Source organism: Panthera uncia (assembly GCF_023721935.1).
Source record: "Panthera uncia isolate 11264 chromosome B3 unlocalized genomic scaffold, Puncia_PCG_1.0 HiC_scaffold_2, whole genome shotgun sequence".
NCBI classification, from domain to species: Eukaryota; Metazoa; Chordata; class Mammalia; order Carnivora; family Felidae; genus Panthera; species Panthera uncia.
Window position 1 is genome coordinate 3,213,838 of NW_026057583.1, and position 24,758 is coordinate 3,238,595.

Genomic DNA, 24,758 nt, shown 5'->3' on the forward strand with positions numbered 1-24,758 from the left:
TAGAAGCCAGGAAGCTGTTAGGAGGCTGCTGTTGCGAAGGCCCAGGATGTTCCTGTGAATCAAGCACTTGGTGAGCCTTTATAGAATGAACACTTTGATTTTTTATACACATGGAGTATTTTAGTATGCTTTAAAAATGCCCACACATTTGGGGCGCCTGGGTGGCTCAGTCGGTTGAGCGACCGACTTCGGCTGAGGTCGTGATCTCACGGTTTGTGAGTTCGAGGCCTGCGCCGGGCTCTGTGATGACAGCTTGGAGCCTGGAGCCTGCTTCGGATTCCGTGTCTCCCTTTCTCTCTGCCCCTCCCCCACTCGTGCTCTGTCTCTCTCTGTCTCAGAAATAAACATTAAAATTTTTTTTTAAAAAAAAGCCCACACAGGGCCGCCTGGGTGGCTCAGTCGGTTAAGTGTCCAACTTCAGCTCAGGTCGTGATCTTGCAGTCCGTGAGTTCGAGCCCCGCGTCAGGCTCTGGGCTGATGGCTCAGAGCCTGGAGCCTGCTTTCGATTCTGTGTCTCCCTCTCTCTCTCTGCCCCTCCCCTGTTCATGCTCTGTCTCTCTCTGTCTCAAAAATAAATAAACTTAAAAAAAAGCTGCTGAGGATTCAATTCAGTTTAAAAAAAATAAAAATAAAAAAGCCCACACATTTAAGAAATATACATTTTTCTTTGTAAAGTTTTTATTGATTGATTCTGAGAGAGAAAGAGAGAGGGTGAGCCAGGGAGGGGCAGAGAGAGGGGGAGAGAGAATCCCAAGCAGGCTCTGTGCTGTCAGCGCAGAGCCCATCATGGGGCTCAGTCCCATGAACTGTGAGATCATGACTTGAACCGAAATCAAGAACCAGATGCTCAACTGACTGAGCCTCCCAGGTGCCCCGAGAAATACACATTTTTTTAAGGAAAGAGGTGGAACAGAAGAGTGAGGGTAGCAGGGTTGTCTGTGGAACAGGGCGTCGTGCTCGAGCCTTGTCTTGCATGGGGAAAAGTAGGGAAGGGAGCTCGACAGGCGTTGGAGGCCAGGAAGCAGGAGGCGTCCCCTGCATGTGCTGGGATCAGAGCCCAGGGATGTTACTGGGGTGAAGTCCCTCTCCCCAGCCCCTCCCGGGGCGTGCCAAGGACTTACTCTGAAGTCTGTGTTTTGCGACCAGATGATCCCTGGATATCAGCTTTAAATTAGTGTTTATTTTCTGCCGTCTCACTTGTCTCGAGCAATTCACCCAGGAGCTCCGAACAGCTCGGTAATTTGTTGCTCAAGAGTGGGAGTGATGAAGAACTTTGTTTTTAAGTTAGGACACCCTATTTCAAATCCAGTTTTGTTCGTGTGATAAAAGTTGGTTTCTGTTAAATCCAACAGGTTGGGTCCATGCTGGTGCCTGTTAAACTTAAGAACCGTATTTACACTCTAAGAAGACGATTTAAACTTTTGGAGAAGGAAAGAGGGCCAACTTCTTTAAAGGAAATGCTGTTTTCATAATGCCTCTGAGATTACCAAGAAATATGAATAATTCAGGGGTTTAACCCTAGAATGAGTAGAAACTAGTTTTCACCGTCTTAGAGGAGCTCACCATCACTTTGGGGAGCTCACACTTTCCGCCCTCACCTCCAATTTTATTTCACAACCAAGAACAGCCTAGAAACATCTGGGGTGGAGTTTCTTTGCCTTGGTCCTTTTGCCGTGGGCCCACACACACTTTCTCCACCCCTCTGGGGCATGCCCCGTGCTAGGCTCGAAGTGAATGCATATGACGTATGGGTTCGCCAATTGGCCTTATGTTGAAGGAAAGACAGAAGAGAGTGTCATGGAAGGCTTAAGGATTTCTTTTCTTCTTTGGTAGTACAAAGTGCTTTTTGTTGTTAATGCATGTGCAATCAAACAGCTTCATCCACAATGCACAGCAATTCAGTAATAGGGCTCTGCCTGGTGCAAAAATACCTCATTTTGTATAGAAATGCAGAATCGCTTCATGTAGATAGGATAGAAAGAATCTTTGCTTTATTCACATATGAATAAAACGTCTTTGTTCATGGGAAAGAAAAGTGCCTCTTATTGTTTAGAAGCTCTGTGAATTGTAAATTAAGCTGATGGCCCGCTATATTATATCTTTCAGGGAAAAAAATAGCTTTTCTTCATACGAGTTTGGGCCCTACTACCTAATATGGTGGTATAAAATGATTTTTGCTTTGCAGTTTGGTTATTACCTAAAAAGGCCTTACGTTTGCCTCAGCTGTCACCTCTCAGCGAATGGTTTTAGCAGAATTTTATAATTTGAACTCAAAAGTTATTTTTGTTTATATTCTCTGTCCCATGTAGGATTTGAAGGAGCTTGTAAGAAATTTAAAAAGTAAAATGTTAACTAGAACGATGAATCATGATCAGGGAAACTGTAAATACATCGTGGTAAAGTCAAGGCTCGTGGGGGTCTGTGGGAGTAGATGTATATGTAAACACATCTGTAAAGAGGTCAACAGAGTTGCTATCATTGACCCTCAGATTTGATGATGAGCTTCCTATCAGCCAAAGGGAAAAGAGGGAAGCGGTCGGTTAATCCTCTCCCTGGCTCTGCAAAGGACTGCTTTCGAAGCAGGCCCACCACCCAGCAGGGGTAAGGCGTTCAGGCTTTCCCAAAAGGGAACTGGCCAGTCAGAAGAGCAGAGTGCATAAAAGGATGCCTTGAGCGCTGGCACCCCAGGGTGCATGCCAGCCTTCCCCTCCATAGGAGGCATCTGCTCCGGAGAGCCCCCCGAAGGACTACAGGTAGAAACAGGGCTGGCACGAGTGCCTGGTACTCACTCAGACGAACTCTCCAGCTCCACGTGTGGATTCTTTCTCTGAAGTGTTCACTGGTCCTCCGCAAAATGAGGAGAGTTAAAGACAAATATGGAAAAAAATGAGTTTCTGTCGAATCTGAATTTCCTTGATTTCAGAGATCATGATCTACTTATAATTTTAGTATTCAAAGGAAGCAGCAGTAGTTTAAAAAAAAGAAGCATTGAAGTAGCCTTTCCTTTTTAAAAAATTTTTTTAATGTTTATTTTTGAGAGAGAGAGACAGAATATGAGCGGGGGAGGGGCAGAGAGAGAGGGAGACACAGAATCCGAAGCAGGCTCCAGGCTCTGAGCTGTCGGCACAGAGCCCGACGCGGGGCTCGAACTCTCGAACCGTGAGATCGTGACCTGAGCTGAAGTCGGACGCTCAACCGACTGAGCCTTTCCTAAGAATGAATAGTTAGAAACACTTTGTTGTATGGAAACAATAATAGTAAATTATTAATAATTACTGTAACGTCTTATATTTATTTATTCTATAAAATAAATATATATGAAAATCTTTAGTAAACTACTTTATAATATATATTTTATAGCACCTCTGTAATACATTTGTAATAATATATTTTTTATTATTCTTACGATTACTAGTACTACTGTTGTTATTTACTGCCTTTAAAATCCCAAAGTTTTGTGGGGCGCCTGGGTGGCTCAGTTGGTTGAGTATCTGACTCTTGACTTCGACTCAGGTCATGATCTCACGGTTCGTGAGTTCGAGCCCCAGGTCGGGCTCTGTACTGACAGCACGAAGCCTGCTTGGGATTCTCTCTGCCTTCTCTCTGCCCCTCCCCCCAACTCGCTTGCTGATGCTTCTCTCAAAGTAAATACACATTGAAAATGTTTGCGACATTTAAACATTTAAAAAGTTTGCAAACTCCTGTTCTCTTGGCCTGTGAGCATCCCTAACCACCTGCTGTAGTCTCCAGGGTCACGATGAAAGGGCCCCATTTTGCTCTCCCCAGGTGTTCTGCATGTGTGTTCTCCCCCCCCACCCCCAATTCATGATGGCTCCTGAGAAGCCACACCCCCTTACCTTTGCCACCTGTCCTGGGATTTTCTCCTAGCACCCCCACCTCAGACCTGGCGGGTGTGGGGTAGTGCCTTTGCCTTAGGGTTGCATATGGATAAGCTCACGGGGGTCCCAAGGCAAGAGGGGGCTTTGTCACTTGGGGCAATACTGGACCTAAAAGGGGCCAGGCCCTCGGATGGACAGTCACTCATCCTGTGGTTCTGTGTGGTGTCGGCAGGACAGACTCCCTGCCGTGGGAGGGTCACGTGGATAAGCAGTGGTACAGGATCTTCAGACCAGGTCCCACGAGGAGGTCTGGGATGTCCCTGATAGGTCCTCCCAGGGAGGCAAACGCCACCTGTTCCTTAAGGGACGTGGCCCAGCCCTGCTGGGGGTTTTGAAAACTCCTCAAGAAATCTTACTGCCAGCGTTGGGGCTGTGGGTGAGGTTGCCTTCCTGGAATGAGGGACGTGGACATTAGCTACATACCAGCGTAAGAGTCTGTATTTAAGGCAATTAAAAAAAAAAAACAACCAAAAAACCCACCTTGGGTAAAATGTATTTAATCTTTGCTTTCTTAACAATTCTTTGTTTATTTAATATGAATCTAATTTCTTGCTTTCTCTGAGGTCCCCTGACTCTTGGAGTCAGAAGGCTTCTGGGAGGGGCGCCTGGGCGGCTCAGTCGGTTAAGCGTCCAGCTGTTGGTTTCCATGATCTCGCGGTTTTGTGAGTTCCAGCCCCGTGTCAGGCTCTGCATTGGTAGCATGGAGCCTGCTTGGGATTCTCTCTGTCCCTCTCGCTCTGTCCCTCCCCGACTTGTGCTGTCTCTGTCTCTCACAAAATAAATAAACATGAAAAACCTTACAGGGTGTTAATTACTTGGTGATGGGAAGGACATTTCTTTTTCTGAGAGAGCGATCGTGACTGTGGAATAAAGACCGTCAAGTAATACAACATGGCGTCACAGCTTTCCTGATCTACCCAAGCCCTCCATTGTTGAGCCACATCGGGTGTGTCACCTTCTGTGCCTAGACACGCGGCACCTGCATCCCGTGGTGCGTTGGCTCATGCTTTCCCTTCACTGGGAATTCCCTTCCCCCTCCTCTCAGCCTCCCCAAATGGCGCTCGGTCTCCAGGGCCTAATGGCCATCCTGCTCCCGCCCAGAGCGCTTCCCTCACCCTCTGCCCTAGACGTGACTTCCTGTCGCTGTGCTCTTTGGGGTTTGCTCGTCTGTCTCTTCCAGTGTATGCTGACCCTGTGTTGATTTCTGCCTCCCACTCAACCCAGGGCACGATGAATCTTTGCCAGCTGGAAGTTTTTCCATTTCATCCCCAGAGCGACCAAGAGCAGAAACGGTAAATGAGTAAGGATCAGAAGGGGTGATCGCCATCGTACGTGGATGGTTATGAGACGGACAGGAAGTGCGGAGCGCTGCAGACATGGTGGAATAGCTCTCATCCCAGAGGGGGTTTCAGTTTACTTAGGATTTGCACGTAGAGACAATAAGGTGCAACAACCCATCCCTGAGGGTTGTTTTCCGTCGTTGTTCCTTCTGTGCTGTTCGTAGGCGGCTTTGCTGAGCTCCTGGTAGTGGAGGGAGACGGTGCACTGCAGGGACCTGCTCATGAGAGGTCCAGGGGCCCAGGGCGTGGGATGAAATAATGGGAAAAATAACTTTTCCGTGATACAGTGAGGTGTGATCCTCCACTTTCCGGAACGATGGCTCCTCTTCTTTGAATGTTGGGACCTGAAGAGACTATTGCCCTTGGAAAACTTTTCCCACCGACACTTCAGCCCAGCAAACTCTTTTAAAAGCTAAAGTGCACGGGGGTGTGTTTAGGGGCGAGGGGGGCATCACGTCTGCCCATGTTCTCAAAATGGCTCAGGGAAGAGAGAGAGGGAGGGAGACAGAGGGGCTTGGGGACTAAAAGGACATGAAGTGACATTTGGGAATGGGTGAAGGGTATTGGAGAGCTCTGTAGCACGGGGGAGCTCTCTGTAAGAGTCTCGCAGCTTCCCTGTAAGCCAGACGTTTATTTAAAAAAAACTATTTTTAAAAATTGTTTTAGCGAAGCAAAAGGGAGGGGCGCCCGGGTGGCTCTGTCGGTTTTGCATCGGACTCTTGATTTGGGCTCGGGTCACGATCTCACCGAGGTGAGATCGAGCCCCTTGGCGGGGGGCTCCATGCTGGATGTGGAACCTGCTTGGGATTCTCTCTCTCTTTCTCACCCTCAGCTAAATAAGTAAGTAAGTAAGTAAGTAAATAGATAAATAAATAAAAAAGCAAAAGAGAATTCTTTGAATTGTTTTCCAGTTAGAAAGAATGTGGCAGTTGTAAAAATGGTTGTTGTTGTTGTTGTTGTTGTTGTTGTTGTTTTTAATCTACAGTAGTGCATTGTAATTAAGATAGTTTTTCCAACATCACGAAGCAGTGAACTCAATTCTGACACAGTCTACCTGCAGGCAGCGTCACACCCCACAGGTGAAGGGCTCCGGCCCACGTGACCGGCCCCTCGCTCCTACTTCTGCCACCAACTGCAAGTCCAGGCTGTCACCTGTGCTCCTGACTTACCAGCTGTACCTAGGAGGTTCCCACACCCCCTTCTTGGGCTCATCAATCTGCTAGAGCGGCTCACAGAACTCAGAGAAACTTTGTACTCACTAGATCACCAGCTCGTTACGAAAGGATGTCACTCTAGAACGGCCAGATGGAAGAGATACTTGGGACAAGGTATATGGGGAGAGGAGAGGAGCTTCCGTGCTCTCTTAGAGACCCACTGTCCCCAAATCTCCACGTGTTCATCAACCCAGAAGCTCTCCGAACCCTGTCCTTTTGCGTTACTATGGAGGCTTCATTAAGCAGGCTCGACTGATCACATCATTGGCATTTTGGCAACTGATTCTCCCCTCCCCTGGAGGTTGGGATTTGGACTAAAAGTTCCAGCCGTCTGATCACTTGAGCTTTCTGGTGACCAGTCCTGTCCCAAGGCCCCCACCCTAAGTCCTTCATTGGCATAAACTCTGGTGTTGCTCTAGAGGCAGTCCTTATGAATGAATGACCAAAGATGCTCCTATCGCTCAGGAAATTCCGAAGGTTTTCAGAGCTCTCTGCAGAAACCTGGGAGGAAGACCACATACATTTCTGCTACCACAGTAGTTGAACGTCTGTTTGTGCCTCTTGTTGTGTTTGTGCCTTGACCCTGTCTTAGGTCAGACCTCTGCTACCTGGGTGTGAGCCCCTAAAATGTCTGCGTCCTAATCCCTGGAACCTGTGAATGTTACTGTATATGGCAGGGGAATTTTGCAGACGCGATTAAATGAAATCAAATTAATTAAATTTAATTAGATCAAATCTTGAGAGATGGGGCGATTATCCCAGATGACCTGGTCGGGGGTCTGATGTAGTCACAGGGTCGTTACAAAACACTGGAAGAACAGAGGAGAAGGTAATGTGAAGATGGAAACAAGAGGTTGGGGTGATGTGATTCAGGGGCCAAGGGATGCGGTGGCTTCTAGAAGCTAGAAAAGACGGGGAAAGGGATCGTCACCTGGAGCCTCCAGGAGGAACGAGAGGTGTGGACACCTTGATTTTCGCTCTGGGAGACACATTCAGACTTCTGACCTTTAGGACTGTAAGGAAATTCATTTGTGCTGGTTTAAGCTGCTAAATTGTGGTAATGTCTTATAGCAGCTGTAGAAAACAAGTATACTGGGTGAGAGCTTTTCTCCGTGGGATCATAATTAAGCCAGGAGGACGCCTAAATAGGAGCCTGAGCTTGGATAATCATCGTTAGCATTTCAAATACACTGTTCTCACACTTCACTTACTCCCTGTGCCTTAATTCGGTCCCCAGCTTTGATCACCTGTATGACAAATGGAACTGGAATGAATTTCAGAGTCAACAGGCAGAGAGCCTGACATCACCACACGGAAATGATGTGGTTTATTTGGCAAGTGTTCTGCTTGAGAGGGCCTGGCTTTTGGTGGCAATTGTGGCCCCTGGGGACGATGTGGGGAAGGGGGAGGTGGCAGAGCGAAAGCTGATTCCCAGGCAGGGTTTCTCAAACCCGTGTGAAGGAGGGACCCGGCTTATAAGGAATTCCTTGTGTTGAGTTAAGTTTAGTTTTATTACGAATATTGTTACTTAAATAAGTGTAAACATAAAAGTGATTGTGAACTTGAACTTACAGCTTTAAGGCAACTGTGGAGTCCAAAGTTGTTTCGAATTAAATGCACATAAAATTCCCAACCCAATTTTGCATTTATTTTATTTGCTGAATCTAAACGGATGCTCTCAACGTGGCCTCGCACACACTTGTGAGGTTCTAGCACGCTATCGTCGTTCCAGCGGGACCACATTTAATTCTCTACAGAGATACTATGTTGGAAGAAGCGTATGCATCACGGTAATTCATTGATCCGTCAAGAGCAGTTTTCAAACCCAAATGCAAACATTAAATCGATTCCCATTTGTATACAAATCAAAACAGACTGAGGTGAACTGTCGTATTTGCTAGTGTCCACTTCGCGGGTAAAAGTCAGGAGAGTGGCAGTCTTGGGGGAGGGGAGATGGTTGTACCGCAACGGGGTGCATGGGGACCTTCTGGGTTGCTGTTGGTGTTCCATGTCTTGACCTGAGTGTTGTTTCTTTAGTAGTTTTTTTCCCCCCTATGCTATGTTTTTAGAGTATAAAACACACATGTGCAGACCTTTGGATCATTATAAATTGAATAGTCAGAAATCAGAAATAGAACATTACAAGCACCCCCCAGAAAGCATGTACTCTGTACTCCTTCTATTTATAGCCTCCTCATTCCCCCTAAAAGTAGCTCCCGTCCTGCCTTCAGTAGTGGTCACTGACTGCTTTTATTTATAGTTGTACAACCTAAGTGGGGACCCCCAAATACTATGGTTCCTTTTACCTAGTTTTGAACTTAAAGAAAACAAAGTCACGTTGTGGGCCGCAGGACAGCTGGCCGCTCCGAATCTGTGCCGTCTGTCTGTCCACGGTCTCTCAGGCGGTGTCGTACCCTGCGGAGGTGGGGCTGATGGGGCTCTGTGGATGGTGGGGGGAAAGGGGGTTACCAAAGAGAGAGGGTCAGGAGGGGAGGAGTCGTCTTCTTCATCAGATCTTCAAATGTGTTGGTGTCCACCCAGAGAAAAAGCCACCATTTAAGACAGGCCCGCATTTCTCTTCACCTGTTAAATGTTCTGGTATAAAGTTGACTTGAGACTCTGAAAGTTGAGTCATGGGGAGTGTGGGGCCCAGAATTAGCTGCCTGTCCGGCTGGCCTCTCTCTGAGGTCTTAGATCCTTGTTACCGATACTGGTTCTTCCCTTTCCAGTCTGAAAACCAGTCTCCTTGGCAGAATAGATGGTAACCAAATGTCCAGACTTCTGCAGGGGAAAGTGCGGTTTTGTGAGTAAGACGTGAAATCTGTAACGGGAGTACACAGACGATGGCGCGAAAGAGATCGTGTATCCTATCTCACGGAGCAGGTAGGCGGTAGGAACCACGAACTTGAACTTACAGCTTTAAGGCAACTGTGGAGTCCAAAGTTGGGGGGCTGAAGGAACCAGCATGGGAGCCGGAATCATCTAGAGGGTAGGAACTCCAGGAAGAGGCTGCTGCCTGCAGGGGTGCGGGGCAGAAGGAAGGGGCGGTACTAAAAGCCCCATGCGGTCAGAGGAGAGGAGAGGAGAGGAGAGGAGAGGAGAGGAGAGGAGAGGCTGTCCTGGGCCGTGCCCACCTGCAGGGATGCTTTGAGCTGGGACACCAGGTGCCCGAGCTCCCGGAAGGGTGGAGGCGGGACGCAGAGACAGCACCCTTTCCTTCCCTCTGCCTTTGTTTCCGCTCTTGGAACATAACCAGAAGCCCGAGCGATGCAGATTTTGGAGTCCCGTCCCAGAGCCACCAAGCAGACGCAGAGGGTGGGGCTGGAGCGGAGACGAGGTCGTCGTCCTGCCTCAACGCGAAGGCCGTAGTGCGCGTCGATTGCTGGTTCCAGAGGCTGTGGCCTGGGGGTCGTTTTGGGGTGGTGGCCAGCTCTCTGGTGTGTGTGTACCAAGTAGTGGCTCCTGGCAGGGGCCGTGTCCGCACTGAGGCCGGTGTCCCGTGGCCGGCAAGGGGGGCTCGGGGGCAACAGTTGTGTCTGATCATTTCCCAAAGGCAAGTTGGATCGGTTTGAGATTCGTGTGGCTTTTCCAGGTCAGAGCGACAGGTCACGACATCCGAGGTCTTGTTCTGGGTCCTCTCCCAGCCCCCTGGGTCTGTGTGGGTCTGGAGCTGTCTGGGCAAGGGGGCCAGGGAGAACAGATGCCGGGTGGAAGGGGGGATGAGGGGTCTGGGGCATGTCGGCTTGGACATCGAGGAGGCAGCTGGGTGTGTGCGTCTGGGACTCAGGAGAGTGATTTGGGGCTGGAGCTGCTAATTTGGGTGCTTGGTGGTAAGTGAACCTTTGAGAGTGTGCAGAAGTTTCCAGGAGTGTGAGAAGAGGTGAGGGGAAAGTTGAAACCCGACCTTGCAGGACCCGCAGCATTTTCAAGGCAAGAGGAGCTCGCAGAGGCAGGAGGGACCATCCTAACAGGAAGCTCTCCTTGTGCCCCTCATCTCGGGTGTTTACTTCTTTGAATGGTAACGGAATGCACCCGCAACCGCCACGGCGTAAGGTCCGACCCCAAGGCGTTAGCTCGTAGGGACGGTCTCCCCCACACCACACCTGCCACGGCATGACGTGGGCAGCACACGCCTCGGCATCTCCCCTCGCCACAGGGCCGGTGGGGGCAGGTGCGGGCCTAGGTGGGCCTCATCGTCACATGCGGGCTGGACCTGGCTTGGGTGTTGCCCAGGCTCCGTGGCCGCACGAGTGCTCCCACCTTGATTTGGCTCCCGAGTTCAGTGCGACCCACTGATTTTCTTTTCCTGCGTTGTCATTGCAGCTGTTTCTGAGAAAAGCAGAATTACTAAGTTTTCTGAGTCAATCTCCGTTTCGCAAAGAAGAGGCAAAACATATGCAGGCTCTAAGGTCGGTTTTGAGATCCCAGAATGGTCTCTTCCTGATTAAAGAGTCCAAGGAAGCCTATTGTGTGGCTGGCGGAAAAAGCCTGTGGGGGCTAGAACAAGAACAAGTGGGAAACTATTTTTTTTAGTTTTTTGTTTTATTTTTGAGAGAGAGAGAGAGAGAGTGCGCAAGCAGAGGAGGGGCAGAGAGAGAGGGAGACACAGAATCCGAAGGAGGCTCCAGGCTCTGAGCCGTCAGCACAGAGCCCGACACGGGGCTCGAACTCACGAACCGTGAGATCATGACCTGAGTCAAAGTCGGACGCTTAACCGACTTGAGCCACCCAGGTGCCCCGAAAAACTATTTTTTACAGAGCTTAACTAATTACCTTTTCCCCTCAATCATAAGAGATGTTCAGCATTTTAAGAGAAGCTGATATACCCACATATGAATTTGTATGACAAATAGAAGGGCGATTTTTGGACCATTAACACCCTTTCATTTTTTTTAGCAAAGGATTCTTCAGTGACACTTTTAAGCCTCTAAAGTGAATTTAGAATGTGTTTTGAATGATGAAAACCAGGTTTACATGCAATTCAGGGACACATCCTGGAGAGGAAGTACAGTTGTGAAATGTTGAGCAAGGCCGCGGAAGTTTTCATAGGAAGGAAGAGAATGCAGTGTTCATTTCTACCTTTCCTTTTCTCTTATCAGCATCTCAAAATAGAGCGACCATACATTTTATTGTTACTGTTTCTTTGCTACTACATCAATGACAGTTCACTTGATTTTAGCCCTGTAGCCTTGGGCTAAGGCTATATATACTTATGTATATACTTATATATTTATTTATAGAGCATTTGCATGCCCAGGAGCGGGGGAGGGGCAGAGAGAGAGGGAGAGAGAAAATCTCAAGCAGGCTCCAGGCTGTCAACGCAGAGCCTGATGTGGGGCTTGATCTCATGAACCGTGAGGTCATGAGCTCAGCCAAAACCAAGGGTCCAACGCTCAACTGACCGAGCCACCCAGGCGCCCCCCCCCCCAAACAAATGAGTATTTTAAGGTGCCCGTCCTTGGAGGAGTTTGGAAGGGCAGGGCTCATGGGAGGGTTTGCTGAGAGGTGCAGGGTGGGTGCCCAGGAGAGGGGCAGAACTTGTTGAAATAGAGTTGGGAAGGAAGGTCCTGAATGGCACATGTAGGACCTTAACTGAGGGTGCCCTGTGATGGGTGTGGGTCCCAAGCCATTCCAGACAGCGCTGTTTCCTAACCTGAAGTTTGGAGTTAGGAATGAGTTCACATCCTCAGTTTTGGGGAAACTTCTACGAAATCCTGGAGATGTTCTGGCCTTCCTCACTGGGTGCAGACCCAGCCTTAATTTATGCATCTGGGATGGCCTATGTTTTGTTTTTGCCATTATTCTTCTCATCCCTCACTGGCCTCAAATCTCCAAAAACAGCTGACTGTGAAGTCCGAAAAGATTGTCTTCCCGGCTACGAGAGCCACGTGCTGGCAAAAGCAACAGCGGCCCCCAGAGATCACCAAAACCCTCCAGCAGTGAACCGGGAAGGCCAGAGTTGGTGCCCAGCAGTGTTCAATGTAACCAAACAGCAGAGGTCGGAGGGCGTGACCAAGGCCATAGAAAGTGATCATACTACACAGAGGATGTCTTCTCTGCCTGTTGGGAAGCTATACTTAAGTCTGCCTTTTTTTTTTTTTTTTAATGTTTGTTTATTTTTGAGAGAGAGAGAGAGAGAGAATCCCAAGCAGGTGCTGCATTGTCCACCCAGGGCCCAACTCACGGGGCTCAAACTCACGAACCGTTGAGATCATGAGCTGAGCCAAAGTCCGATGCTTCACTGACTGAGCCACCCATGTGCCCCAAGCCTGGCTTTTCTGAGAGTCTCGGGGAGTGAGGCAGGGGAAGGTGGCAGTGGGTCACATGCACCGGTCGGGAGCTCTGAAGGGCCTCTGTGGCCCCAGAGGCTTTCATTTGCAAGGTGGTAGGTGAATCAGCTTTTTCTCCCCAAAGCTTCAACACATCCAAGTTGCTTACCTACTGGCTGTTTTCTGTAAAAAAAATCTGGGTTCTGTATTCTTTGTCATTCCGTTACGAAGGATGTCTCTTCCCATGTCCAAAGAGAAATTGTGTAGCTACATGCCTTTCACTGGTTATTTCTGTTCAGCTGTTTTCTTTTCATAGGAGGAATTTTTCAAAAAGATTTTTGGGATTACATCCCATATAACTCGTGTACAGTGATGCAGATAAAATCATAAATTACTAATTCTATGCTTTTTTTTCTTTTTTACTAAAGTTTACTAAAATAATAGGTTTGCTTTCCTTTAGTGAATAGTCATGATTTTCTCTTATTACCATCTAGCAACTCTGTGATGAGATTTTTTTTTTTTTTAATAATCTTTTTAACTTCACTGAAGGTCTCCAGGCCAGGAGATCACATGTTTTAGAGATCTTATGGTTATTTCCTTGCTATCATTCAGGGCCCGATTTCCCTGGACTTTAATTGGAGACAAGTGTCACTAATAGAAATTCAAACGATATCGTTAACGTGCCCTTGAGTGCATTTTGGGGCAGTGGTCTGTGGTCAGGAGTCAGGACAGACCTGTGTGGTATGCACTCTTCTGCTGGTGGGGACACCATGACGAATTAGGCAGGCACAGTCTTGTTTCCAGGGATCTCAGAGGCCATTGCGAGAGGCTAGCACGTCATAAACTGCTGTGTGGGGTGATAAGGGGTGATAAGGGCTGCGTTAGCACTTACTGTATTTTGTTTTTGGTTTATTTAAGTCCAAGTTAGTTAACATATAGTGTAATAATGGTTTCAGGAGTAGAATTTAGTGATTCGTCACTTACATATAATACCCAGTGGGGCACCTGAGTGGCCCAGTCGGTTAAGCGTCTGACTTCGGTTCAGGTCATGATCTCGCGGTTCGTGAGTTTGAGCCCCGTGTTGGGGTCTGTGCTGACAGCTCAGAGCCTGGAACCTGCTTCGGATTCTGGGTCTCCCTCTCTCTCTGCCTCTCCCCCACTTGCACTCTGTATCTTTCTCTCTAAAAAAATAAACATTAAGAAGTTTTTAACACCCGGCACTCCTCCCAACAGTTGTCCTCCTTAATGCCCATCTCCCAGCTAGCCCATCCCCCTACCCACCTCCCCTCCAGCAACCCTCAGTTTGTTCTGTTTGCCTCCCTCTCTGTTTTTATCTTATTTTTCCTTCCCTTCCCCTGTGTTTATCTGTTTTGTTTCTTAAATTCCACATATGAGTGAAGTCATATATTTGTCTTTGTCTGACTTATTTCACTTAGCATAATACACTCTGGTTCCATCCACATTGTTGAAATGGCAAGATCTCATTCTTTTTGATCCCCGAGTAGTATTCCATTGTGTATATACCACATTTTCTTTATCCATTCGTCACTTGTTGGACATTTGGGCTCTTTCCACAATTTGGCTATTGTTGATAGCGCTGCTATAAACATTGGGGTGCGTGTGCCCCCTTCGAATCAGCATTTTTGTATCCTTTGGATAAACACCTAGTGTTGCAATTGCTGGGTCATAGGGAGCCCTTATTGTGTTAAGGGGACCCATAGGAGGGGCCCCCAGCTAGGTCTCAGTGATGCAAGCCGGCTGGGTCCAAGAGCCCTGGGCCCTCAGGACCAGCCAAGAGGGTTCTTGGCTTTGCACAGGATAGAAATAAAGTGTGAGCTGAGGGGAAGTGAGGACAGGTTATTGAAGTCACAGAGAGAGTGTAGATATAGACAGGGCACCCGGGAGACTCAGACCAGAAGAAGGAGTCTCATCTTTGTGTGGGCTCTGGGGTTTTTATTGAGGATGTGGCCCTTCTCAGGCATCCACAAACAAAGGTGTCCTCCATAAGTCACTTGTGCCCTGGAACCAGGGGTCTTGGTGAGTCGGTGGTCTTGGAAAACCAAGAGTCGTCATGAAGTTCATGATGACTCTGCCCGGTCACTCCTTATATGTTACCTGTTGTGCTGGAGGACTGCAAAGAAACTCCGTGACCTTTATGAGGAGGACATCCATATCTGTTCTATGCGGCATGTGTGTGGCAGGGGCATAGTCCTGGCAAGAACAGAGCAGGAAAAGGAGAAACAAAAGCAGGTTTTCATGGGGTCCCTTTTTTTTTTTTTTTTTTTAATTTTTTTTTTCAACATTTTTTATTTATTTTTGGGACAGAGAGAGACAGAGCATGAACGGGGGAGGGGCAGAGAGAGAGGGAGACACAGAATCGGAAACAGGCTCCAGGCTCCGAGCCATCAGCCCAGAGCCTGACGCGGGGCTCGAACTCACGGACCGCGAGATCGTGACCTGGCTGAAGTCGGACGCTTAACCGACTGCGCCACCCAGGCGCCCCTGGGGTCCCTTTAGTTTTCCCTGTCTTATCAGGAGGCAGGCCACACATGGCAGTGACACTTGAGCTGAGCCTTGAAGTTTCGCTGGGTGGGAAAAGGCTTGTGGATAATGGAAGCAGCATGTACAAAGGCAGGAAACAACAGGCTACTTTGGGGCGCCAGGGTGGCTCGGTCGGTTGAGTGTCTGACTTTGGCTCAGGTTGTCCTCTTGCGGTTCGTGAATTTGAGCCCTGAATCAGGCTCTGCAGCTGGTGGTGTGGAGCCTGCTTGGGATTCTCTCTCTCTCTCTCCCCCCCCCCCCTCTCTCCCTCTTCCCCTTCTCCGCTTGGGCCCTCTCTCTCGCTCTCTCTCAAACTTAAAAAGAACACGGTGCTTCTATGTGACTCAGAGTTTAGGAATGGAGGAGTGTGGGGTGCTTATGGGGAGTGGCAGTGAATGAGACTGGAGAGAGGTGGGTGGCGGCCAGATCACGGAGGGCATGGTATGGTGTGTTTAGGAGTATGGGTTTTCTTTTAAAGGCAACAGGGGCCATTGAATCAGTCTGGGGGGTGACATTACCTGGTTGGTGTTTTAGATATCTCACTGGCAGCCGGTGGAGGGGAAATGGAGGAGCCCGTTTAGGAGGCTGTTAGAATAGTTTGGGGGCGAGGTGATGGTGGCCTGACTGAGGATGCATTCAAGGGGATGGAGAGAAAGAAATGGAATTGGTGGCTGATTAAGCGGCACGGTTGGGGGGAGAAAGCGTGAGAGGGAAGACAGATTGGTAGCATTTCGGCAGCTGCTCACTTTCATTTCTATGAGACACATGCGTGCATGCACACACACGCACGCTCGTTTTTCTGGGAGTCCCTTAGAGTTTCTGTAAAGTCTATGACAACTTCATCAGATTCCAGACTTTATCAACTGTGTGAATGGTGGTTCCACCAGTTGAGAAAGGGATATGGGCCAAGAAGTCAATTTGAAGAACAGAATGATGAGTCTGTTAATTTTTAAATTGTGTGTTTGAGGTGTCTTTGGAATATCCAGAGAAAATGTCTGGCAGACACTTGGGGTGTGAAAAGAATTGAAGTTTAGGAAAGAAGTTTGGGCTGGAGATACAGATTTCCAAGTCAGCAGCATATATAGGCTGATCTAGACGGGTAAACCCATGGGAATGGGTTGAAATACCTGGGAAGGTCCTGTAGGGCAAGAGAGAGAGGGAAGGACGAGGCTGTAATCACGGTCGAGTAACACAAAATCATGAAAGTACTTAAAGAGTGTCTGGGGAGTAAGGGGAGAACACTTAGGCCACGGAGGCCAAGAAAAGGGAGACTTTCCAACAAAGAACGGTCAGTAGGGTCCGAATGAAGGCAGGCCATGTAAGCGAAGCGCTGAGATTTATTTGGGGGATTTAGAAATTAGAAGATCCCTGAAGAGAACAGTTTAACTGGAGCCAGATTGTAAACTGTACCGATTAGGAACAAGTTTGGCTGCAAGTAACCCCAGCCACGTACAGATCTGGGTTTATTTTATTCAGATAATGCCAAGTCCAGAGGCGGGCGGCTGCTGGTGTGTGTGTTCAGCCGCTTAATGATACCACGGCTGCAGTTCTTAAAGCCTTTTCCTTGTAGTCCCTACTGGCTGCTGCAGCCTCGGACACCAGGGCTCACGCTCAAGGCCGGAAGAAGGAAGAGGGAGTGTCACCCCAACAGCTCACCTTTACACCAGAGTTTCCCGGAACCGCCCCCCTCCCGGCAGTGCACGTCCGCTCGGGTCTCATTGGCCCTATCGGGTCACGTGATTAGCTGTGGTCGCGAGGGATGCTGGGAGAGCGGGGGGCCCGGACGGCACCTGCCGCCTAGGGATCCTCCGCCCGGCCTGGGCGCATTGCCACCTGGAGCGAAGCCCGGGCGCCGCGGGCACCGGCGACGGAGGGAACCGAGCGGGCGGCCGGCAGCGCGGTGCTGGCCCTGGCGGGCGGGGACGGGACGGGCCCGTGGGAAGACGGGGATGATCTGCGTGAAGGCTCCCGAAGAAGCGGTTCTGGGAAGTAAGGGCTAGACTGGCAGCGTGCGGGGAATGCAGGGAAACGGTGCACGGTTCCGTGGTAGGCCGCGAAAGGCGTGAGGACGGTGAACGTTGATTCCGGGGAGCGGGAGACGTTGAAGAGCCACGGTTGGTTTTCACAGCCTGGGCCGTCCGCCGTGAGATGGGGGTCGGGGGAGCCTGTGCTTCGCTTCGCCTTCGTCCGGGGGCCTCGGCGGCCTAGGAAGGAGTGCACACAGGCTGCGGGTGTGGACGTGTATCCCCCTAAAGCTGTCCACCCCCAGCCTCCACGTGTTCCCCTGTGAAGGCCGCTGCTTACGCGTGGCACACGGGGTCAGCCTGGCCGAGAGATCTTGCAGGCCCCTGTGAGCATCGCAGCCCGAAGGGTGCCTGGAGCGGGGCTTCCCCCCTAGCCCGGCCGGGGCCGACCTCAGCCGGTCCATTGCCATCCGGGAGGGTGCGCCCCCGTTTTTCTCTCTGAGCCTCCTTCCCCAGAGCTGCTGGCCCCCAGGATTTGGAATGTGCGGTGGGAGAAGGGGACAGTGGGGCGGGGGAGCTTCTGGGTGTTGTGGACGATGCACATGCCTCTTGTTGGTCCCTGACGGGTGCTCAGAGAAGACTTCCTTCACTCCTGGGCCTCTCTGGTTGGTGTTGGCTTGACCCCTGCCAGGAATGCACTTTTTTAATGCTGGTGGCACTAGCCCGCTTTTTCAAGATCCTCACGGGGAGGGTCCCTTAAAAATATTTTTTTTTATGTTTATTTATGTTTGAGAGAGATGGAGTGCGAGTGGGGGAGGCGCAGAGAGAGAGACACACACACACACCCAGAATCCGAAGCAGGCTCCAGGCTCTGAGCTGTCAGCACGGAGCCTGACGTGGGGATTGAAGTCATGAACTGGGAAATCATGACCGGAGCTGAAGTCGGACGCTTAACCAATGACTGAGCCACCCAGGTGCCAGGGAGGGTCCCTTTAATACCACCGGCTCCACTTCTGGCCCCAGGGTGTGCTGACCTTTGATCTGCCCTGAGTTTGGGCCTTCGGTTACTTCCCAGAACAGCAGTATCTCTTCTCTCTTCCTCATGTTGGCACAGGACAAGGGACTCTGGACCTTTTCTTCTGTCTCTGGGTTTTTAAAAAATCCATAAATTAGTTGACCTGCTAATGCAACTCGCAGGGGCTCCATGAAGACTAAGAAAAACCGACGGGGAAAAGCCACTTGACTTTATAAAAAGAAATTAATTTTTTTTCCAGGATAAAGAGTTCTAAACATGAGTATCAGAAAAAATCCTTCCCTTAGTCTTTCCTCAGTAACATTAAGTGCCAGAAAATACTATAGCTCGCAACATCTCCAAAGTATTGAGGAGGGAATAGATTGACCTCCAAATATTGTATGTAGCTTGGTGCCTAGAGGACACTCCAGTGTTTTCTGTTGAATGAATTCCAGAATGCGAAGGTCTCTTCTTTGGGGTGGTTGTAAATAAACATGTATAACTTATTGTTACTTTTGTAAACAGAAATGTGTGTGTGTGTGTGTGTTTAAATTAGGTAAGAGGTGGGAAAAACTATCCCTACTATTAACAGTGATTATACCTGGGAGTAGGGGGACTTTTCCCCTTAATTCTTGCACATAAGTCAGATTTCAATTGATAATGTTTTAAATTTTGTATTTCTCATTATTGTTTTAATTTTACAAAATGCCATCTACATAAAAGAGCGCTATCATAGGTCAGGGCCTAGTTATGCAATTTTAAAATTCAAAACAAGGGGTTCCTACTTACTCATTAAAAGAAACACACAGGTGTATCATTTCTGGCAGAACTCTCTTTAGACCGACATTTATTAGTGAGCGTTAGGAATAAAACATTCTCAGCATCAACTTCCTACCTCCTTTTGAAGGTGGTGAAATTTTCCTAGGATGACCCAGGTGGCTTGATAAGAATGAAATACCTTTTTTCCAGCCAGACTGTTTCATGTGGTTCAAAACGTATTATCTCATCTGATCTTTTGTAACTCCCCTCAAGAGCTATTTGATCCTGTCCTCATGAGGTCTTCGCCTACTTAGGTCAATGCAAAGGGTTCATAACAGAGCAAATCAAAAGAAAGGAAAAAAGGAAAAGAGTAACTTCCTCCCGAAGTCCCAGTGGAACTCTGGGCTCCAAAGTGGGCCTGTCTGTGGTCTGGACCCCACGCACAGGGCCCCAGAAAGAGAGCAGCCTTCTTGATTAATTACATTCCTGAAAGACTCTGCCTTAACCGTGCAGGGTCTTTTACAAAGGAAACCCTGCAAGATCACGTTTTGCTCTGAAAGGGATCAAACACAGAATACAGGCTAGAATCCAACTTTTGAAAAGGTCAGACTCATAGAGCCCTATAGCTAATGATCATTGGATTGGGTACATGTGAGCAAACTTTTAAAGAAACATAATGACATTTATGGGGAAAAAATGTCAATCTCATCCATCAGTCCTAATTGAAAATGGCCAAAGAAATATAAAAATGGATGGAAACCGGCATCAGTGCTGGAAATAGAGAAGTCCTCCATTTATATGTCTTCAGCTTGGAGGAAATTCTGCCCAACAGAATGCAGACTTTCTCGTTGGCCAAATCATAGCTGTCTCTTCTGAGAAAAAGCGAGGGTGTGCAGAAAATGAGTAGAAGAGATTCTAGTACACTCTGCTCTTAGTGATAGCCTCCAATTTCTAGGTGTGGAGCTGACAGGGTCAGCCTCTGAACTTACTGGGAACATTTACTCCAGTCAGAACCTCTTTCCCCATGGTGGGTCCACAATGTAGAATCAGCTTCTGTAGGGAGCCCAAAGTCAAGCCTGGCCCGAGGACAGCAGGCCTTCCTGATAGAATGGGTGGGATGCCCAGAAGGGGGGTGGTCCTGGGCACACAGCTAAGAGGAGTCGAGCGAAACTTCTTTCTCCTTCCCATCTCTTGTTGGGTTTTGCTGTAGATTCTGGGACACATTTCCTTGACTCTGTCTTCCCAATAAGCAATTCATATTTCAGCTTTGTCTATTCTGTGCTCACCCTTTTTTTTTTGAGGTTTTTTTTTTTACCCCATTTTAATAGCTCCTTTTTTCATTGGAGCCTTTTCTTGTTTTATGTATACAGTAACTTCTCAAATATCTCTGTGGGTGTTAATGAGAAGTTTTAGAAGTTCCCCTCTGCACCTTGATCATCTCTGCTTCCTTTGGGTCATAAACTTTCCTCTTTGACACTTCCCCTCATGCCCCTAGTTTTCCTTAAATTTCCACGATTCCTGGCCATTGGTTGATAAGAATGAGGGACACTGTCCAACACTTAGGTAGTTGACTTAAGTTTTGTCTATTTGTATATTGGCAGACAGTGGAAGGACTGAGTGTTGGGTGGGTGTGGCAACCAGTGGGCTTCATGCTAGAGTGAGGGCCACAGGACAGCAGACAAGAAGACTGGAGAAAAGGGTTTTATCCTGGAAATGGAGTTCTTCTATTCTTGGGCAGTACTGCCTCTCCATGTTTCCCCTGGTATCTGTTGGGATGTTTGGAAGGATCTCTTGCATCTCTCAGGTCTTTATATCCACTTTGGGGCCCAACAATTAGAGCAGTCCACTCTCTTTAGGTTGCAGGTTCAGGACAGACACCCTAGCTGCCTGTTTCTCAGTGGTAATATGGTTCATATTTAAGAACCATATTCTTAAATGGTTCATGTTTAAGAAGACTTAACAATGTCAGATGCTTCCCATACATTAACCCTTATGAGATAGTTACTATTATTATTTTATCCGTATCTTGCAGATAAGGAACTGGAGACACAGAGAGCTTCCCTAATTTGCCTGGAGTTACCTCTCTAGTTAGCAATTTGAGCCAAGATGGTGTAACTTCAGATCCTGCCCTCGCGTATAGAGGTGGGCACAGAGATGGGGCTGGAGGGGCTCCATTGGTCCTTATTGCTTTCTATACAGTTCTTTTATCGTGTCTCTTGCTGATCTCCCAGGGGCTCACTCTCTTCTTTTCATGTTTACATTATTTAGAGTTGGAGTTTCTCTGTACAGTAGTCCCCCTCCCTGCCCCCATCTGTCGTTTTACTTCCCGTGGTTTCAGTTACCCGTGGTTCGCTCTCCATAATTTCAGTTACCCGCTGTTTCATTTATCCGTGGTCAGCCATGGTCCTCAAGCTGGTCATCCTCCTTCTGACATATTGTTAGCGGGTCACTAGTAGCCTGATGCTGCGTCAAGTGCCTACGTCATTCACCTCCCTTGATCTCATCATGTAGGCATTGTATCCTCTCACGTCATCACAAGAAGGGTGAGTACAGAACAGTGAGATACTTTGAGACAGAGAGAGAAACCACATTCACATAACTTTCATTTCAGCTTAGTGTACCTGTTCTGTCTTATTGTTAGTTGCTGTTAACCTCTTACTGTGCCTAGCTTATGAATTACATTTTACTGTAGGTATATATGTATAGGAAAAAAAGTAACATATATAGGTTTTGGTACTGTCTGTGGTTTCAGGCATCCGCTGGGGGTCTTGGAATGTACCCCTGCAGAGAAGGGGAGACGACTGCATGGGCTTTGGGCTTGGGAGCGGGTTTCTGTGGTGTAGGTATTGCCCTGTTGCTTCCTAACCTCTCTGGTCCCATCTGCTGTCTGTCTTCTGGGCATTTGTCACCATTTATGACCTACTGCTGGCACCGTTTTTGTTTCTCAGCCCTGTTATGTATGTGTCAGATGCCTCTCTCTCTTTCTGTATCTTTACAAGTTCATATAAAGGTATTTGGTACAGGGGCGCCTGGGTGGCTCAGTCAGTTAAGCGTCCGACTTTGGATCAGGTCATGATCTCGCGGTTCGTGAGTTCGAGCCCCGCGTCAGGCTCTGCTGACAGCTCAGCCTGGAGCCTGCTTCAGATTCTGTGTCTGCCTCTCTCTCTCTGCCCCTCCCCTACTCATGCTCTGTCTCTGTCTCTCAAAAAGGAATAAACGTTAAAAAAAAAATTAAAAAAAAAAAGTATTTGGTACAGTGGAGTGGAAGATGTGTGTATTCAGTCCACGATCTTGATTCCACGTCTGATAGTTCCTTCCTGTATGTATTTTCTCTCCCTCCTTCCCCTTGGCGAGATGAATGAATTTCTTTATTATGCTGCCCTAATAATTAAATCTGAAGTAGCAGCATTTAGGGTACAGAGGACACAGTCACCATATAATAGCCCCTGGGGCTTTTTTTGTTCTTTTGAATATAGATTATTAGGTTCTGTATGGTTAAGTCATGATTTGACTGAGCAGAGACTTCCAGATGCGGATAGTCAGATGTGAATGTTATTTCTACTGGTCAGATGCAAGAGCAAGAGACAGGCCAGCATTGTTTGTTAAGCTTCCTTAGAGACAAATCAATCATGGGAAGTGTGATGGGTGCACGCATTGAGAACACCGAATGCAGGGTTCATGGGAGGGTGTGCTTCAACATTTTCTACTGAAATCAAAACACATGCAAGGAAGTGACAGGTCCTGTGGGTGCCACTTGCTCTGTTGTGACAAAGTGAGCACATTCATGGAACCAGTTCTCGATACAGAATATTACTAGCACCCCAGGGAGCTCCCTTTTATCATAACTTAAAGGTAACTACTACACTTTTATCACCACGAATCAGCCTTTTCTGTGTTTAAATTTTATATGAATGCAATGATACAGGATGTTCCCCTTTTATTTCTGAACGTTTCATAATCAGAATCACACGGCACGAGAGTGTTCCATGACAGTGTTCCGTGGTACGTCTGAAATCTACCTATGTGTCGCACGCGGAAGGAGTACTTCCTCCTTTTTAATTGCGATACCATATTGCATTTCTAGAAGTAGCTGTGATCTATTCACTCTACCATCATTTAGGTGGTTTTGGGTTATTGTGAGTAATACTGCTTGTATCTGAATTTTGGTTACTTATAAGGTATTTCTTTCGGGCCTTTACCTAGGAGTGGAATTACTGAGTCATAAGAGTATGGCTTCTTATATATTCAGTTATAGTAGACTCTATAGTAGACCGTTTTCCCAAGTCGCGACACCAATGTAAACTCCCTCCAGTGGCGTAGGAGTGTTCCTTCCGGTTGCCCCGTTAACCCTTGGAAAAACTTGTGTTATTGTTGTTTTAAAATAATTTTAGTTACTCCGGTAACGATGAAGTGTCATCTTCTTGTGGTTTAACTTGCATTTTCATGGATGATCGTGAGACGAAAATGTTTTCGTAGGCCTGTTGCCTGTTTGGATACCCCCCCCCTCCTTTGTGAAGTTGCTTCCACAAGGCTTTTTTTTTTTTTTTTGCCCATGCTAAAAAACAGGAGTATGCTGCCTTCCTCTTAGGGACCCATAGGAGTTCTTTTTAATATCTGAATGTGATTCTTTGTCAGGTAGATTTATGGAAAATATCTTTTTCTACTCAGTGATTTGATTTTTCACTCTCTCAGTCTTGAACGGAGTCTCATATATCAGGCTTTTCTTTATAGTTAGCGTTTGGGAATTGGTCAAGCTGTCTCCTGTCCCAAGGTAATGTTATCTTACAGAACCTTTCAAGTCTTACCTTTTGCATTTAAGATCAACAAGGAATTGTTTTTGATATATGGTGTAAGGTAGGGGTCTTAAATTATTTTTAAGAATATCCTGGGATCCTGAAATGAAAGAGTTTGAGAACTGGTGCTTTAGAGCTATAAGATCCCCTCTTAAGAAATAGTTCTAGAGGGGCACCTGGGTGGCTCAGTTGGGTAAGTGTCTGGCTCTTGATTTTGGCTCAGGTCATGATCTCATAGTTCATGAGTTTGAGCCCCGAGTTGGACTCTGTGCTGACAGTGTGGAGCCTGCTTAAGATTCTCTCTTTCTGTGTCTCTCTCTCTCTCTTTCTCTGCCCCCCCCCCCGCCACTTCATGCACACGCATGGATGTTCTCATTCTCAAAAATAAATAAACATTTAAGAAAAAAATAGGAATAGCTTTAGCTACATCGCACAGTCTTAAATACATCTCTATATTTGGTATTACTCACTTATAAATATTTTCTAACCTTCAAGGTGACTTCATATTTGATTCAGTGAATTTTGACATGTTTAATTTTCAAATAATTTGGGAAATTTTTCAGGTATTGATTTCTATGTTAATTTCACTGTGGCCAGAGATCATACTCCAAATGATTTTCGTCTTTGACATTGTTGGAGATGTGCTTCATGACTCAGCGTCTGGTCTCTTTTGGGAAATGTGCCATGTCTACTTTTGAAAACCATCGTCATTGGGGCACCTGGGTGGCTCAGTCTGGTGGGCATCTGACTCTTGATTTCAGCTCGGGTCATGGTCTCACAGGTCATGGGTTCGAGCCTTGTGTCAACCGCCCTCCTCCCCTCTCAAGATAAATAAATAAACTTTAAAAAAAAAAGAAAAGAAAACCACCTTTATTCTGCCCTGTTTGCTGTAGTATTCTCCATATGTAAATTAAATTGTTCAAGTCGAGTCAATCTAACTGGTGGTTTTTTTGTGTTTTATGGGTTG

At 47.5% G+C, this 24,758-nt stretch overlaps 1 protein-coding gene across 7 annotated transcripts in view; it reads left to right on the forward strand.

The window, feature by feature from the left end:
- SH3GL3 (SH3 domain containing GRB2 like 3, endophilin A3) overlaps nt 1-24,758 on the forward strand; it is a 116,867-nt gene that overhangs the window by 32,365 nt on the left and 59,744 nt on the right. The window contains exon 2 of one of the 7 annotated variants that reach the window (XM_049614327.1): nt 9,183-9,336. The exons of 4 other annotated variants lie outside the window; for them this stretch is intronic. The gene's annotated coding sequence lies outside the window, so the exon portion shown is untranslated. Of the gene's footprint in view, nt 1-9,182; nt 9,337-10,779; nt 10,863-17,035; nt 17,253-24,758 lie in introns of those variants that run through there. 2 more of the 7 variants (XM_049614333.1, XM_049614326.1) reach the window with 2 other exon arrangements.